This window comes from Pseudophryne corroboree, chromosome 4, assembly GCF_028390025.1.
Source record: "Pseudophryne corroboree isolate aPseCor3 chromosome 4, aPseCor3.hap2, whole genome shotgun sequence".
NCBI classification, from domain to species: Eukaryota; Metazoa; Chordata; class Amphibia; order Anura; family Myobatrachidae; genus Pseudophryne; species Pseudophryne corroboree.
In genome coordinates this window covers 58,603,676-58,622,905 of record NC_086447.1, presented here as the reverse complement: position 1 = coordinate 58,622,905, position 19,230 = coordinate 58,603,676, and the positions used below count along the sequence as shown (strand labels likewise).

The window sequence follows — 19,230 nt, the reverse complement described above, 5'->3', positions numbered from 1 at the left end:
TCATCTCAATCTTCTGGGGCAAACTAATTAGGCTGGTGTCTTCCATGTGTCAAAGTCGAAAAATATCGTTATTCTCATCGCCATGTACTAACCCAAATGCATATGCCCGCTGCTCGTGCACCCACTCCCCCGTGCGTATGCATCCCCTCAGGTTGCGTAAGAGACGCTCCCACGTCGCCTGCGCGTGGGGATGTGCATTTACGGTAGAGTTTGTGTGCGACTAGCGGGCGACTCGATCGCTACATGTTTAAACAATGTAATGTGTTTTGTAGGTATTAATCCCCTTAATAATGTCTGCAAGTATGTTTAGTGTAAATGGTTCAGGGACATGGGAATTCCTCTTTTCACGATACAAAGGTTCTGACTAGAGATGTGCACTTGAAATTTTTCGGGTTTTGGTTTTGGGTTCGGTTCCGCAGCCGTGTTTTGGGTTCGACCGCGTTTTGGCAAAACCTCACCGAATTTTTTTTGTCGGATTCGGGTGTGTTTTGGATTCGGGTGTTTTTTTCAAAAAACCCTAAAAAACAGCTTAAATCATAGAATTTGGGGGTCATTTTGATCCCAAAGTATTATTAACCTCAAAAACCATAATTTCCACTCATTTTCAGTCTATTCTGAATACCTCACACCTCACAATATTATTTTTAGTCCTAAAATTTGCACCGAGGTAGCTGTGTGAGTAAGATAAGCGACCCTAGTGGCCGACACAAACACCGGGCCCATCTAGGAGTGGCACTGCAGTGTCACGCAGGATGGCCCTTCCAAAAAACACTCCCCAAACAGCACATGACGCAAAGAAAAAAAGAGGCGCAATGAGGTAGCTGTGTGAGTAAGATAAGCGACCCTAGTGGCCGACACAAACACCTGGCCCATCTAGGAGTGGCACTGCAGTGTCACGCAGGATGGCCCTTCCAAAAAACACTCCCCAAACAGCACATGACGCAAAGAAAAAAAGAGGCGCAATGAGGTAGCTGTGTGAGTAAGATAAGCGACCCTAGTGGCCGACACAAACACCGGGCCCATCTAGGAGTGGCACTGCAGTGTCACGCAGGATGGCCCTTCCAAAAAACACTCCCCAAACAGCACATGACGCAAAGAAAAAAAGAGGCGCAATGAGGTAGCTGTGTGAATAAGATAAGCGACCCTAGTGGCCGACACAAACACCGGGCCCATCTAGGAGTGGCACTGCAGTGTCACGCAGGATGGCCCTTCCAAAAAACACTCCCCAAACAGCACATGACGCAAAGAAAAAAAGAGGCGCAATGAGGTAGCTGTGTGAGTAAGATAAGCGACCCTAGTGGCCGACACAAACACCTGGCCCATCTAGGAGTGGCACTGCAGTGTCACGCAGGATGGCCCTTCCAAAAAACACTCCCCAAACAGCACATGACGCAAAGAAAAAAAGAGGCGCAATGAGGTAGCTGTGTGAGTAAGATAAGCGACCCTAGTGGCCGACACAAACACCGGGCCCATCTAGGAGTGGCACTGCAGTGTCACGCAGGATGGCCCTTCCAAAAAACACTCCCCAAACAGCACATGACGCAAAGAAAAAAAGAGGCGCAATGAGGTAGCTGTGTGAGTAAGATAAGCGACCCTAGTGGCCGACACAAACACCGGGCCCATCTAGGAGTGGCACTGCAGTGTCACGCAGGATGGCCCTTCCAAAAAACACTCCCTAAACAGCACATGACGCAAAGAAAAAAAGAGGCGCAATGAGGTAGCTGTGTGAGTAAGATAAGCGACCCTAGTGGCCGACACAAACACCGGGCCCATCTAGGAGTGGCACTGCAGTGTCACGCAGGATGGCCCTTCCAAAAAACACTCCCCAAACAGCACATGACGCAAAGAAAAAAAGAGGCGCAATGAGGTAGCTGTGTGAGTAAGATAAGCGACCCTAGTGGCCGACACAAACACCTGGCCCATCTAGGAGTGGCACTGCAGTGTCAGGCAGGATGACACTTCAAAAAAATTATCCCCAAACAGCACATGACGCAAAGAAAAAAAGAGGCGCAATGAGGTAGCTGTGTGAGTAAGATAAGCGACCCTAGTGGCCGACACAAACACCGGGCCCATCTAGGAGTGGCACTGCAGTGTCACGCAGGATGGCCCTTCCAAAAAACACTCCCCAAACAGCACATGACGCAAAGAAAAAAAGAGGCGCAATGAGGTAGCTGTGTGAGTAAGATAAGCGACCCTAGTGGCCGACACAAACACCGGGCCCATCTAGGAGTGGCACTGCAGTGTCACGCAGGATGGCCCTTCCAAAAAACACTCCCCAAACAGCACATGACGCAAAGAAAAAAAGAGGCGCAATGAGGTAGCTGTGTGAGTAAGATAAGCGACCCTAGTGGCCGACACAAACACCTGGCCCATCTAGGAGTGGCACTGCAGTGTCACGCAGGATGGCCCTTCCAAAAAACACTCCCCAAACAGCACATGACGCAAAGAAAAATTAAAGAAAAAAGAGGTGCAAGATGGAATTGTCCTTGGGCCCTCCCACCCACCCTTATGTTGTATAAACAGGACATGCACACTTTAACCAACCCATCATTTCAGTGACAGGGTCTGCCACAGGACTGTGACTGAAATGACGGGTTGGTTTGGACCCCCACCGAAAAAGAAGCAATTAATCTCTCCTTGCACAAACTGGCTCTACAGAGGCAAGATGTCCACCTCATCATCATCCTCCGATATATCACCGTGTACATCCCGCTCCTCACAGATTATCAATTCGTCCCCACTGGAATCCACCATCTCAGCTCCCTGTGTACTTTGTGGAGGCAATTGCTGCTGGTCAATGTCTCCACGGAGGAATTGATTATAATTCATTTTAATGAACATCATCTTCTCCACATTTTCTGGAAGTAACCTCGTACGCCGATTGCTGACAAGGTGAGCGGCGGCACTAAACACTCTTTCGGAGTACACACTTGTGGGAGGGCAACTTAGGTAGAATAAAGCCAGTTTGTGCAAGGGCCTCCAAATTGCCTCTTTTTCCTGCCAGTATAAGTACGGACTGTCTGACGTGCCTACTTGGATGCGGTCACTCATATAATCCTCCACCATTCTTTCAATGGTGAGAGAATCATATGCAGTGACAGTAGACGAAATGTCCGTAATCGTTGTCAGGTCCTTCATTCCGGACTAGATGTCAGCATCAGCAGTCGCTCCAGACTGCCCTGCATCACCGCCAGCGGGTGGGCTCGGAATTCTGAGCCTTTTCCTCGCACCCCCAGTTGCGGGAGAATGTGAAGGAGGAGATGTTGACAGGTCGCGTTCCGCTTGACTTGACAATTTTGTCACCAGCAGGTCTTTGAACCCCAGCAGACTTGTGTCTGCCGGAAAGAGAGATCCAAGGTAGGTTTTAAATCTAGGATCGAGCACGGTGGCCAAAATGTAGTGCTCTGATTTCAACAGATTGACCACCCGTGAATCCTTGTTAAGCGAATTAAGGGCTCCATCCACAAGTCCCACATGCCTAGCGGAATCGCTCCCTTTTAGCTCCTCCTTCAATGCCTCCAGCTTCTTCTGCAAAAGCCTGATGAGGGGAATGACCTGACTCAGGCTGGCAGTGTCTGAACTGACTTCACGTGTGGCAAGTTCAAAAGGTTGCAGAACCTTGCACAACGTTGAAATCATTCTCCACTGCGCTTGAGACAGGTACATTCCACCTCCTATATCGTGCTCAATTGTATAGGCTTGAATGGCCTTTTGCTGCTCCTCCAACCTCTGAAGCATATATAGGGTTGAATTCCACCTCGTTACCACTTCTTGCTTCAGATGATGGCAGGGCAGGTTCAGGCGTTTTTGGTGGTGCTCCAGTCTTCTGTATGTGGTGCCTGTACGCCGAAAGTGTCCCGCAATTCTTCTGGCCACCGACAGCATCTCTTGCACGCCCCTGTCGTTTTTTTAAAAATTCTGCACCACCAAATTCAAGGTATGTGCAAAACATGGGACGTGTTGGAATTTGCCCATATTTAATGCACACACAATATTGCTGGCGTTGTCCGATGCCACAAATCCACAGGAGAGTCCAATTGGGGTAAGCCATTCCGCGATGATCTTCCTCAGTTGCCGTAAGAGGTTTTCAGCTGTGTGCGTATTCTGGAAACCGGTGATACAAAGCGTAGCCTGCCTAGGAAAGAGTTGGCGTTTGCGAGATGCTGCTACTGGTGCCGCCGCTGCTGTTCTTGCGGCGGGAGTCCATACATCTACCCAGTGGGCTGTCACAGTCATATAGTCCTGACCCTGCCCTGCTCCACTTGTCCACATGTCCGTGGTTAAGTGGACATTGGGTACAACTGCATTTTTTAGGACACTGGTGAGTCTTTTTCTGACGTCCGTGTACATTCTCGGTATCGCCTGCCTAGAGAAGTGGAACCTAGATGGTATTTGGTAACGGGGGCACACTACCTCAAGAAATTGTCTAGTTCCCTGTGAACTAACGGAGGATACCGGACGCACGTCTAACACCAACATAGTTGTCAAGGCCTCAGTTATCCACTTTTTTCAACAGGATGACTGCTGTGATATTTCATCTTCCTCGCAAAGGACTGTTGGACAGTCAATTGCTTGGTGGAAGTAGTAAAAGTGGGCTTACGACTTCCCCTCTGGGATGACCATCGACTCCCAGCAGCAACAACAGCAGCGCCAGCAGCAGTAGGCGTTACACGCAAGGATGCATCGGAGGAATCCCAGGCAGGAGAGGACTCGTCAGAATTGCCAGTGACATGGCCTGCAGGACTATTGGCATTCCTGGGAAAGGAGGAAATTGACACTGAGGGAGTTGGTGGGGTGGTTTGCGTGAGCTTGGTTACAAGAGGAAGGGATTTACTGGTCAGTGGACTGCTTCCGCTGTCGCCCAAAGTTTTTGAACTTGTCACTGACTTATTATGAATGCGCTGCAGGTGACGTATAAGGGAGGATGTTCCGAGGTGGTTAACGTCCTTACCCCTACTTATTACAGCTTGACAAAGGCAACACACGGCTTGACAAATGTTGTCCGCATTTCTGGTGAAATACTTCCACACCGAAGAGCTGATTTTTTTGGTATTTTCACCAGGCATGTCAACGGCCCTATTCCTCCCACGGACAACAGGTGTCTCCCCGGGTGCCTGACTTAAACAAACCACCTCACCATCAGAATCCTCCTTGTCAATTTCCTCCCCAGCGCCAGCAACACCCATATCCTCCTCATCCTGGTGTACTTCAACACTGACATCTTCAATCTGACTATCAGGAACTGGACTGCGGGTGCTCCTTCCAGCACTTGCAGGGGGCGTGCAAATGGTGGAAGGCGCATGCTCTTCACGTCCAGTGTTGGGAAGGTCAGGCATCGCAACCGACACAATTGGACTCTCCTTGTGGATTTGGGATTTCGAAGAACGCACAGTTCTTTGCGGTGCTTTTGCCAGCTTGAGTCTTTTCAGTTTTCTAGCGAGAGGCTGAGTGCTTCCATCCTCATGTGAAGCTGAACCACTAGCCATGAACATAGGCCAGGGCCTCAGCCGTTCCTTGCCACTCCGTGTGGTAAATGGCATATTGGCAAGTTTACGCTTCTCCGACGACAATTTTATTTTAGATTTTGGAGTCCTTTTTTTACTGATATTTGGTGTTTTGGATTTTACATGCTCTGTACTATGACATTGGGCATCGGCCTTGGCAGACGACGTTGCTGGCATTTCATCGTCTCGGCCATGACTAGTGGCAGCAGCTTCAGCACGAGGTGGAAGTGGATCTTGATCTTTCCCTAATTTTGGAACCTCAACATTTTTGTTCTCCATATTTTAATAGGCACAACTAAAAGGCACCTCAGGTAAACAATGGAGATGGATAGATACTAGTATACTTATGGATGGACGAGCGACTGCCGACACAGAGGTAGCTACAGCCGTGGACTACCGTACTGTGTCTGCTGCTAATATAGACTGGATGATAATGAGATGAAATCAATATATATTATATCACACTAGTACTGCAGCCGGACAGGTAGATATATTTATTATGTAATGACTGATGACGGACCTGCTGGACACTGTCAGCTCAGCAGCACCGCAGACTGCTACAGTAAGCTACTATAGTAGTATGTATAAAGAAGAAAAAAAAAAAACCACGGGTAGGTGGTATACAATTATGGATGGACGAGCGACTGCCGACACAGAGGTAGCTACAGCCGTGGACTACCGTACTGTGTCTGCTGCTAATATAGACTGGATGATAATGAGATGAAATCAATATATATTATATCACACTAGTACTGCAGCCGGACAGGTAGATATATTTATTATGTAATGACTGATGACGGACCTGCTGGACACAGTCAGCTCAGCAGCACCGCAGACTGCTACAGTAAGCTACTATAGTAGTATGTATAAAGAAGAAAGAAAAAAAAAACCACGGGTAGGTGGTATACAATTATGGATGGACGAGCGACTGCCGACACAGAGGTAGCTACAGCCGTGGACTACCGTACTGTGTCTGCTGCTAATATAGACTGGATGATAATGAGATGAAATCAATATATATATATATATATATAATATCACTAGTACTGCAGCCGGACAGGTATATATATTTATTATGTAATGACTGATGACGGACCTGCTGGACACTGTCAGCTCAGCAGCACCGCAGACTGCTACAGTAAGCTACTATAGTAGTATGTATAAAGAAGAAAGAAAAAAAAAAAACCACGGGTAGGTGGTATACAATTATGGATGGACGAGCGACTGCCGACACAGAGGTAGCTACAGCCGTGGACTACCGTACTGTGTCTGCTGCTAATATAGACTGGATGATAATGAGATGAAATCAATATATATATATATATATATATATATATAATATCACTAGTACTGCAGCCGGACAGGTATATATATTTATTATGTAATGACTGATGACGGACCTGCTGGACACTGTCAGCTCAGCAGCACCGCAGACTGCTACAGTAAGCTACTATAGTAGTATGTATAAAGAAGAAAGAAAAAAAAAAACCACGGGTAGGTGGTATACAATTATGGATGGACGAGCGACTGCCGACACAGAGGTAGCTACAGCCGTGGACCACCGTACTGTGTCTGCTGCTAATATAGACTGGATGATAATGAGATGAAATCAATATATATATATAATATCACTAGTACTGCAGCCGGACAGGTATATATATTTATTATGTAATGACTGATGACGGACCTGCTGGACACTGTCAGCTCAGCAGCACCGCAGACTGCTACAGTAAGCTACTATAGTAGTATGTATAAAGAAGAAAAAAAAAACCACGGGTAGGTGGTATACAATTATGGATGGACGAGCGACTGCCGACACAGAGGTAGTTACAGCCGTGGACTACCGTACTGTGTCTGCTGCTAATATAGACTGGATGATAATGAGATGAAATCAATATATATATATATATAATATCACTAGTACTGCAGCCGGACAGGTATATATATTTATTATGTAATGACTGATGACGGACCTGCTGGACACAGTCAGCTCAGCAGCACCGCAGACTGCTACAGTAAGCTACTATAGTAGTATGTATAAAGAAGAAAGAAAAAAAAAAACCACGGGTAGGTGGTATACAATATTATATATATATTATATACAATTATATATATATATATATATATATATAATACAGGAAATCCCACTTGCATGGGAAAAGATAGCACTCTCCAGACTAAGTATATAAATAAAGCCAAATAAATTTAATGCAAAGGTAGTCTCACAGTTCATATGAGGTCTAAACGATCTCCAGCAGTGTCCAACGTTTCGGTCCCTGGCGGGGCCTTTTTCAAGGAACAAACAGAGTCAACAGTGGCAGCAGTGCAACATCAGTTCAGCCTAGCAGGGAAACTGGAGACACAGATGGGGCCTCACCGGCCCCTGCTAAATATCGTGTTATTGGCGCTAGCCACGCCCCCAAGATGGCCGCCGGCCGTATGGACCGCAGAGCTGGAACGCATACCTGTCACCTCCCCTGGAGGTGGGCTGCATCCAGCTATCTATAGATGAAGTGTAACGTCCTGGTAAATGATGCCGGGGACCGGGCCGCGTGTGAGGTGTGTCGCGTCACTTCCGGTGACGCGATGTCCCCATGGTAACAGCTCCGAATCCCGGAAGCAGCCAGTGTAAGGTGCGTCGCGTCACTTCCGGTGACGCAACGTCACCATGGTAACGGCTCCGAATCCCGGAAGTAGCCAGCGTAGGACACTGCACCGCACTTGGAACGCACCGCGTCACTTCCGGTGACGCGAGGTGCCGAATGTAAACAAAGGCAGTAACGTTAAACTGCTGGAGGCGTCATATTAAGCTTGCTGGTCACAATTAATGGGGAAGAAAGGGCTGCAGTATAAACACCAGTTTTAAAGTCCATGTTGCATATTTTGAGGTTGCAACATAGTATAATAGGTTAGATCTGTAGAGGTATAGCAGAGGCCGGTGAGTACACTCAGGGGGGTACATACAATGTGCAGTTAGGTGCATAAATAAAGTGCAATAGCATATATAACAATAAAAACTAGAATAAAGATATTAAACAGTGGTTTTGAAATTCAGTGAAAAAATAAAGTAAATATATACTGAATACATAATATTGTGGCTAGACAATGGTCATATACTTATTCTAGCAAATATGAACGAGGTAATTCAAGTTCTACTTCAGGAAAATTGACAAGGGGTTATTCTCATTCATGCCCCTCGGGGCTATCGTGTTAAGTCTATGTATCCACATACTCTCCTTTTTCTTCAATAGTAGGACACGGTCTCCACCCCTGGGTGGTGGCGGTATCCAGTCAATCAATTTAGATCGTAAGTCAGAGACCTGGTGTTTAGAGATCATAAAGTGCCTGGCTACAGGTAGGACTGTCGAGCCTGTGGCGATTGCCTGGTGTATAGATGTCCTGTGGTTTGCCATGCGATCCCTAAACCGTCTTGCAGTCATTCCCACATAGTATAGCCCGCAAGGGCAGGTCAAAATGTAAATCAGATGGTCCATGGCACAGTGAAGTCTGAATTTAATCGCTATGGGGCGACCCGAGTGTGGATGCGGGAAGTGTGTACCCGTAAGCATGGCCCTACAGGTTGTGCAGCCAGTGCATCTAAAGCAACCTGGCCGTCTCTCGTGTAGCCAAGTGGCACTTTGTGTTCCACCTGCGCTGGCCATGGGTCTAAGTAGTAGCTGTTTCAAGTTAGCCGATCTACGATAAGCCATCATAGGTGGCGGGCACCTCTTAAGTTTAAGGCGGTCATCAGTGGCGAGAATGGGCCAGTTTCTCCGTATGGTACCCTTGAGTTTATTGGAGGCATGATCATAGGTGGTTGTAAAGACCATCCGCTCTGGTGTGTGAATAGATACTGCTGGCGTCACAGGTGAATCAAATTTATTTCTTGCTTTGGCGAGACATCTGAGAACATTCTTCTTCTCATATCCCCGTTCAAGGAATCTTGTGGTCATATCAGCCAGTTGGGTTTCCATAGTGTTGATGTCAGAGTTATTGCGCATAACTCGTAGGAACTGCGAAATCGGGAGATTGTCCTTAAGTGCAGGCGGATGTTGACTGCTGGGATGGAGAAGTGTGTTCCTATCAGTCGGTTTTCTGTAGAGGCTTGTACTAATACGACCCCCCTCAAAGGAGATCGAAATGTCCAAAAAATTGACACTATACTGGTCAATGTGAAATGTAAATTTTACTGGGTTCTCCAATCCGTTCAGTGAGGAGATCATCCTCTGAAAGGCTTCTTTCGTACCTGTCCACAGCAAAAAAATGTCATCTATAAACCTCTTGTAGAATAGTATATGTTCTCCGAACCGGGGTAGGATATGTTGTTGTTCGTATTCAGACATGTAGATGTTAGCGTATGCCGGCGCTAGGTTCGAACCCATCGCTGTCCCCTTCAGTTGTAGGTAGTAACTGCCTTGATACAGAAAGTGATTCTGTTTGAGAACAAAGCTTGTCAGCTCGAGCAAGAAGTCAGAAGGTGGCCCACTCGGGGGTTGTTGTCGCCAAGCTTTAGCCAATGCTTGTAATCCCTCATCATGTGGTATAATAGTATATAAGGAACAGACGTCCATAGTGACAAGGAGAATATCATCCAACACATCCGGAATGGCTCGAAGCTTCTGTAGGAAGTCTGTAGAATCAGGTAAGTAACTATCTCCCTGTTGTACTATGGGCTGAAGAAAGCTGTCTACATAGATAGCTAACGGTTGTAATATGGATTTCCTGGCCGAAATAATGGGCCTGCCCGGGGGTTGAACCAATGTTTTATGCACTTTTGGAAGGGTGTATATAATTGGACAAACTGGGTGCTCAACGGTCAAAAACTCAAGCGTATTTTTGTCAATATAGCGCTCTCTATGGGCCCTAAGTAATGACAAGTCAACTGCTGCTTTGATATCTTTAATAGGGTTGTGGTTTAGACAGACGTAAGTTGTTTCATCGGACAATTGTCTCATAATCTCAGAGTTATAGTCAAACCAGTCCTGTATCACGACAGCACCCCCTTTATCAGCTGGTCTAATCACTATGCTGGTATCTTTTTTCAAAGAGTTGAGAGCTCTGCGTTCTGCTTGGGATAAATTATCAAACCGTTTTTTAGAAACAGGTGACAAAGCATCATGTTCAATCATACGAGTGAACGTCTTGATGCTTGCATTAGAGGAAGTTGGGTCAAAGGTGGAAGGCTTCCGGAACTGAATTTTATCAGTACCCATATCGGTGGAAAAATGCTCCCTCAGACGGAGCTTCCGGCCAAACTTGTAAATATCCACCGTGGAGTCGAATTGTTTATGGGGGGCTGTAGGGATAAAGGACAGACCCCTGGAGAGGAGTTTAACCGTAGCCTCGTCCAGTGTCTTACTCGAGAGGTTAAATACTAGGTTCTGGTCTTGTCCCTGCACCTTCGCCAAGTATCTCCCCTTCCTTGGGTGGGGCCTCCTTGATTTGAAATAGGAGGAAGGTCGGGGGTATTGCTGTGTTCTAAAAAAGGCCTCTGTGATGGACGGTTGTCAGAAAGCTCTGTATCAGAGGCTGAAGCTGAAGAACCAGTGTCTTGGGTGTACACTTGTCTTCGCCCCTGTCGTCTTTGTCTAAATGGCCTCTGTTGTCTATTTGATCTTGAGTCACCAAGAAGCCACCTATAGACTGTGTGGTTCTGGTAATCGGATATCACAGTATTAAGTTTGCTGCGCTTAAAGGCGGTTATCTCTTTTTTATAGTTGTCAATTTGAGTTTGCAATTTCTCCACTAAATTATTTGTTTTATCATTTCTGATTGTTAGCAGGTGTAAACCGCTAAATGTCTCAATCTGGGATTTAATTTTCTTTAATTCAATACCCACTTCTTCAACTACCAGTAGCACCAGGTCCAGTGAGCATTTGTTCAAAACTCCGCACCAGCGGCTACAAAAAGTGGGGTTATTCCTACCCAATGTAGGAATATTGTTAATTCTAAAGCCCCTCGGTATTTGCTTCTTGCGGTAATATTCGGACAGAAATTGACCGTGAAGAGTCAAATCTATTTCCCTTTTTCTAAGTCTTAACAGTTGGTGATAGAGGTCTGTCGGGGTTTCTGCAGGTAGAGTTTCAAATTCAGACTGATCAAACAGAACCTTGTCAGCGTCATCGTCCGTAAGGGAGATCACACCATGCTCAGCCTGTGCAAGGAGGTTATCATCGAGAAAGCCAACCTGGCTATGAGCCATGCCAATAGGTATACTGTTCAGACACCAGGTAATGTAATAGGATACTTACCGTACCAGGTATTCCCCAAGGTCTCCCTGTGGGTACTGACCGGGCCCAGCACTGATTAGCTTCCAAGTTCGGATGGTGTTTGGGCTTGCCCAGTGCGGTATGACGGTAAATAGAAGATACACAACCTTAAGTCAAAATACCTGTAGAGAAAAAACCAGAGTGCACAGTCCCACACGTGTAAATATCCCCAATGAGTGATGAATCATGTGTCTAGAGTACCTGCCTATAAAAAGTCAAAAATAGGGTGGGTGCAAGAAAAAAAGCAAATACAGATAACTGTACTGCTTCTAAATATACAGAGCTGAGTTCCTGCACTCTCACTACAATATAGTCAGCTGCTGGGGTGCCCATCAAAGTCCAGTCACAAAAGCGACTGGGCCCATAGTACAATACAGGAAATCCCACTTGCATGGGAAAAGATAGCACTCTCCAGACTAAGTATATAAATAAAGCCAAATAAATTTAATGCAAAGGTAGTCTCACAGTTCATATGAGGTCTAAACGATCTCCAGCAGTGTCCAACGTTTCGGTCCCTGGCGGGGCCTTTTTCAAGGAACAAACAGAGTCAACAGTGGCAGCAGTGCAACATCAGTTCAGCCTAGCAGGGAAACTGGAGACACAGATGGGGCCTCACCGGCCCCTGCTAAATACCGTGTTATTGGCGCTAGCCACGCCCCCAAGATGGCCGCCGGCCGTATGGACCGCAGAGCTGGAACGCATACCTGTCACCTCCCCTGGAGGTGGGCTGCATCCAGCTATCTATAGATGAAGTGTAACGTCCTGGTAAATGATGCCGGGGACCGGGCCGCGTGTGAGGTGTGTCGCGTCACTTCCGGTGACGCGATGTCCCCATGGTAACAGCTCCGAATCCCGGAAGCAGCCAGTGTAAGGTGCGTCGCGTCACTTCCGGTGACGCAACGTCACCATGGTAACGGCTCCGAATCCCGGAAGTAGCCAGCGTAGGACACTGCACCGCACTTGGAACGCACCGCGTCACTTCCGGTGACGCGAGGTGCCGAATGTAAACAAAGGCAGTAACGTTAAACTGCTGGAGGCGTCATATTAAGCTTGCTGGTCACAATTAATGGGGAAGAAAGGGCTGCAGTATAAACACCAGTTTTAAAGTCCATGTTGCATATTTTGAGGTTGCAACATAGTATAATAGGTTAGATCTGTAGTGGTATAGCAGAGGCCGGTGAGTACACTCAGGGGGGTACATACAATGTGCAGTTAGGTGCATAAATAAAGTGCAATAGCATATATAACAATAAAAACTAGAATAAAGATATTAAACAGTGGTTTTGAAATTCAGTGAAAAAATAAAGTAAATATATACTGAATACATAATATTGTGGCTAGACAATGGTCATATACTTATTCTAGCAAATATGAACGAGGTAATTCAAGTTCTACTTCAGGAAAATTGACAAGGGGTTATTCTCATTCATGCCCCTCGGGGCTATCGTGTTAAGTCTATGTATCCACATACTCTCCTTTTTCTTCAATAGTAGGACACGGTCTCCACCCCTGGGTGGTGGCGGTATCCAGTCAATCAATTTAGATCGTAAGTCAGAGACCTGGTGTTTAGAGATCATAAAGTGCCTGGCTACAGGTAGGACTGTCGAGCCTGTGGCGATTGCCTGGTGTATAGATGTCCTGTGGTTTGCCATGCGATCCCTAAACCGTCTTGCAGTCATTCCCACATAGTATAGCCCGCAAGGGCAGGTCAAAATGTAAATCAGATGGTCCATGGCACAGTGAAGTCTGAATTTAATCGCTATGGGGCGACCCGAGTGTGGATGCGGGAAGTGTGTACCCGTAAGCATGGCCCTACAGGTTGTGCAGCCAGTGCATCTAAAGCAACCTGGCCGTCTCTCGTGTAGCCAAGTGGCACTTTGTGTTCCACCTGCGCTGGCCATGGGTCTAAGTAGTAGCTGTTTCAAGTTAGCCGATCTACGATAAGCCATCATAGGTGGCGGGCACCTCTTAAGTTTAAGGCGGTCATCAGTGGCGAGAATGGGCCAGTTTCTCCGTATGGTACCCTTGAGTTTATTGGAGGCATGATCATAGGTGGTTGTAAAGACCATCCGCTCTGGTGTGTGAATAGATACTGCTGGCGTCACAGGTGAATCAAATTTATTTCTTGCTTTGGCGAGACATCTGAGAACATTCTTCTTCTCATATCCCCGTTCAAGGAATCTTGTGGTCATATCAGCCAGTTGGGTTTCCATAGTGTTGATGTCAGAGTTATTGCGCATAACTCGTAGGAACTGCGAAATCGGGAGATTGTCCTTAAGTGCAGGCGGATGTTGACTGCTGGGATGGAGAAGTGTGTTCCTATCAGTCGGTTTTCTGTAGAGGCTTGTACTAATACGACCCCCCTCAAAGGAGATCGAAATGTCCAAAAAATTGACACTATACTGGTCAATGTGAAATGTAAATTTTACTGGGTTCTCCAATCCGTTCAGTGAGGAGATCATCCTCTGAAAGGCTTCTTTCGTACCTGTCCACAGCAAAAAAATGTCATCTATAAACCTCTTGTAGAATAGTATATGTTCTCCGAACCGGGGTAGGATATGTTGTTGTTCGTATTCAGACATGTAGATGTTAGCGTATGCCGGCGCTAGGTTCGAACCCATCGCTGTCCCCTTCAGTTGTAGGTAGTAACTGCCTTGATACAGAAAGTGATTCTGTTTGAGAACAAAGCTTGTCAGCTCGAGCAAGAAGTCAGAAGGTGGCCCACTCGGGGGTTGTTGTCGCCAAGCTTTAGCCAATGCTTGTAATCCCTCATCATGTGGTATAATAGTATATAAGGAACAGACGTCCATAGTGACAAGGAGAATATCATCCAACACATCCGGAATGGCTCGAAGCTTCTGTAGGAAGTCTGTAGAATCAGGTAAGTAACTATCTCCCTGTTGTACTATGGGCTGAAGAAAGCTGTCTACATAGATAGCTAACGGTTGTAATATGGATTTCCTGGCCGAAATAATGGGCCTGCCCGGGGGTTGAACCAATGTTTTATGCACTTTTGGAAGGGTGTATATAATTGGACAAACTGGGTGCTCAACGGTCAAAAACTCAAGCGTATTTTTGTCAATATAGCGCTCTCTATGGGCCCTAAGTAATGACAAGTCAACTGCTGCTTTGATATCTTTAATAGGGTTGTGGTTTAGACAGACGTAAGTTGTTTCATCGGACAATTGTCTCATAATCTCAGAGTTATAGTCAAACCAGTCCTGTATCACGACAGCACCCCCTTTATCAGCTGGTCTAATCACTATGCTGGTATCTTTTTTCAAAGAGTTGAGAGCTCTGCGTTCTGCTTGGGATAAATTATCAAACCGTTTTTTAGAAACAGGTGACAAAGCATCATGTTCAATCATACGAGTGAACGTCTTGATGCTTGCATTAGAGGAAGTTGGGTCAAAGGTGGAAGGCTTCCGGAACTGAATTTTATCAGTACCCATATCGGTGGAAAAATGCTCCCTCAGACGGAGCTTCCGGCCAAACTTGTAAATATCCACCGTGGAGTCGAATTGTTTATGGGGGGCTGTAGGGATAAAGGACAGACCCCTGGAGAGGAGTTTAACCGTAGCCTCGTCCAGTGTCTTACTCGAGAGGTTAAATACTAGGTTCTGGTCTTGTCCCTGCACCTTCGCCAAGTATCTCCCCTTCCTTGGGTGGGGCCTCCTTGATTTGAAATAGGAGGAAGGTCGGGGGTATTGCTGTGTTCTAAAAAAGGCCTCTGTGATGGACGGTTGTCAGAAAGCTCTGTATCAGAGGCTGAAGCTGAAGAACCAGTGTCTTGGGTGTACACTTGTCTTCGCCCCTGTCGTCTTTGTCTAAATGGCCTCTGTTGTCTATTTGATCTTGAGTCACCAAGAAGCCACCTATAGACTGTGTGGTTCTGGTAATCGGATATCACAGTATTAAGTTTGCTGCGCTTAAAGGCGGTTATCTCTTTTTTATAGTTGTCAATTTGAGTTTGCAATTTCTCCACTAAATTATTTGTTTTATCATTTCTGATTGTTAGCAGGTGTAAACCGCTAAATGTCTCAATCTGGGATTTAATTTTCTTTAATTCAATACCCACTTCTTCAACTACCAGTAGCACCAGGTCCAGTGAGCATTTGTTCAAAACTCCGCACCAGCGGCTACAAAAAGTGGGGTTATTCCTACCCAATGTAGGAATATTGTTAATTCTAAAGCCCCTCGGTATTTGCTTCTTGCGGTAATATTCGGACAGAAATTGACCGTGAAGAGTCAAATCTATTTCCCTTTTTCTAAGTCTTAACAGTTGGTGATAGAGGTCTGTCGGGGTTTCTGCAGGTAGAGTTTCAAATTCAGACTGATCAAACAGAACCTTGTCAGCGTCATCGTCCGTAAGGGAGATCACACCATGCTCAGCCTGTGCAAGGAGGTTATCATCGAGAAAGCCAACCTGGCTATGAGCCATGCCAATAGGTATACTGTTCAGACACCAGGTAATGTAATAGGATACTTACCGTACCAGGTATTCCCCAAGGTCTCCCTGTGGGTACTGACCGGGCCCAGCACTGATTAGCTTCCAAGTTCGGATGGTGTTTGGGCTTGCCCAGTGCGGTATGACGGTAAATAGAAGATACACAACCTTAAGTCAAAATACCTGTAGAGAAAAAACCAGAGTGCACAGTCCCACACGTGTAAATATCCCCAATGAGTGATGAATCATGTGTCTAGAGTACCTGCCTATAAAAAGTCAAAAATAGGGTGGGTGCAAGAAAAAAAGCAAATACAGATAACTGTACTGCTTCTAAATATACAGAGCTGAGTTCCTGCACTCTCACTACAATATAGTCAGCTGCTGGGGTGCCCATCAAAGTCCAGTCACAAAAGCGACTGGGCCCATAGTACAATACAGGAAATCCCACTTGCATGGGAAAAGATAGCACTCTCCAGACTAAGTATATAAATAAAGCCAAATAAATTTAATGCAAAGGTAGTCTCACAGTTCATATGAGGTCTAAACGATCTCCAGCAGTGTCCAACGTTTCGGTCCCTGGCGGGGCCTTTTTCAAGGAACAAACAGAGTCAACAGTGGCAGCAGTGCAACATCAGTTCAGCCTAGCAGGGAAACTGGAGACACAGATGGGGCCTCACCGGCCCCTGCTAAATACCGTGTTATTGGCGCTAGCCACGCCCCCAAGATGGCCGCCGGCCGTATGGACCGCAGAGCTGGAACGCATACCTGTCACCTCCCCTGGAGGTGGGCTGCATCCAGCTATCTATAGATGAAGTGTAACGTCCTGGTAAATGATGCCGGGGACCGGGCCGCGTGTGAGGTGTGTCGCGTCACTTCCGGTGACGCGATGTCCCCATGGTAACAGCTCCGAATCCCGGAAGCAGCCAGTGTAAGGTGCGTCGCGTCACTTCCGGTGACGCAACGTCACCATGGTAACGGCTCCGAATCCCGGAAGTAGCCAGCGTAGGACACTGCACCGCACTTGGAACGCACCGCGTCACTTCCGGTGACGCGAGGTGCCGAATGTAAACAAAGGCAGTAACGTTAAACTGCTGGAGGCGTCATATTAAGCTTGCTGGTCACAATTAATGGGGAAGAAAGGGCTGCAGTATAAACACCAGTTTTAAAGTCCATGTTGCATATTTTGAGGTTGCAACATAGTATAATAGGTTAGATCTGTAGTGGTATAGCAGAGGCCGGTGAGTACACTCAGGGGGATACATACAATGTGCAGTTAGGTGCATAAATAAAGTGCAATAGCATATATAACAATAAAAACTAGAATAAAGATATTAAACAGTGGTTTTGAAATTCAGTGAAAAAATAAAGTAAATATATACTGAATACATAATATTGTGGCTAGACAATGGTCATATACTTATTCTAGCAAATATGAACGAGGTAATTCAAGTTCTACTTCAGGAAAATTGACAAGGGGTTATTCTCATTCATGCCCCTCGGGGCTATCGTGTTAAGTCTATGTATCCACATACTCTCCTTTTTCTTCAATAGTAGGACACGGTCTCCACCCCTGGGTGGTGGCGGTATCCAGTCAATCAATTTAGATCGTAAGTCAGAGACCTGGTGTTTAGAGATCATAAAGTGCCTGGCTACAGGTAGGACTGTCGAGCCTGTGGCGATTGCCTGGTGTATAGATGTCCTGTGGTTTGCCATGCGATCCCTAAACCGTCTTGCAGTCATTCCCACATAGTATAGCCCGCAAGGGCAGGTCAAAATGTAAATCAGATGGTCCATGGCACAGTGAAGTCTGAATTTAATCGCTATGGGGCGACCCGAGTGTGGATGCGGGAAGTGTGTACCCGTAAGCATGGCCCTACAGGTTGTGCAGCCAGTGCATCTAAAGCAACCTGGCCGTCTCTCGTGTAGCCAAGTGGCACTTTGTGTTCCACCTGCGCTGGCCATGGGTCTAAGTAGTAGCTGTTTCAAGTTAGCCGATCTACGATAAGCCATCATAGGTGGCGGGCACCTCTTAAGTTTAAGGCGGTCATCAGTGGCGAGAATGGGCCAGTTTCTCCGTATGGTACCCTTGAGTTTATTGGAGGCATGATCATAGGTGGTTGTAAAGACCATCCGCTCTGGTGTGTGAATAGATACTGCTGGCGTCACAGGTGAATCAAATTTATTTCTTGCTTTGGCGAGACATCTGAGAACATTCTTCTTCTCATATCCCCGTTCAAGGAATCTTGTGGTCATATCAGCCAGTTGGGTTTCCATAGTGTTGATGTCAGAGTTATTGCGCATAACTCGTAGGAACTGCGAAATCGGGAGATTGTCCTTAAGTGCAGGCGGATGTTGACTGCTGGGATGGAGAAGTGTGTTCCTATCAGTCGGTTTTCTGTAGAGGCTTGTACTAATACGACCCCCCTCAAAGGAGATCGAAATGTCCAAAAAATTGACACTATACTGGTCAATGTGAAATGTAAATTTTACTGGGTTCTCCAATCCGTTCAGTGAGGAGATCATCCTCTGAAAGGCTTCTTTCGTACCTGTCCACAGCAAAAAAATGTCATCTATAAACCTCTTGTAGAATAGTATATGTTCTCCGAACCGGGGTAGGATATGTTGTTGTTCGTATTCAGACATGTAGATGTTAGCGTATGCCGGCGCTAGGTTCGAACCCATCGCTGTCCCCTTCAGTTGTAGGTAGTAACTGCCTTGATACAGAAAGTGATTCTGTTTGAGAACAAAGCTTGTCAGCTCGAGCAAGAAGTCAGAAGGTGGCCCACTCGGGGGTTGTTGTCGCCAAGCTTTAGCCAATGCTTGTAATCCCTCATCATGTGGTATAATAGTATATAAGGAACAGACGTCCATAGTGACAAGGAGAATATCATCCAACACATCCGGAATGGCTCGAAGCTTCTGTAGGAAGTCTGTAGAATCACGTAAGTAACTATCTCCCTGTTGTACTATGGGCTGAAGAAAGCTGTCTACATAGATAGCTAACGGTTGT

The 19,230-nt window shown here is 46.3% G+C and overlaps 2 pseudogenes; both read right to left on the bottom strand.

Annotated features, from left to right (window-relative positions):
• Positions 1-11,748: 11,748 nt before the first annotated feature.
• On the bottom strand, positions 11,749-11,866 carry LOC134912928 (5S ribosomal RNA; annotated as a pseudogene).
• A 4,390-nt stretch (positions 11,867-16,256) lies between these two features.
• LOC134912927 (5S ribosomal RNA) lies at positions 16,257-16,374 on the bottom strand (annotated as a pseudogene).
• Positions 16,375-19,230: the final 2,856 nt, after the last annotated feature.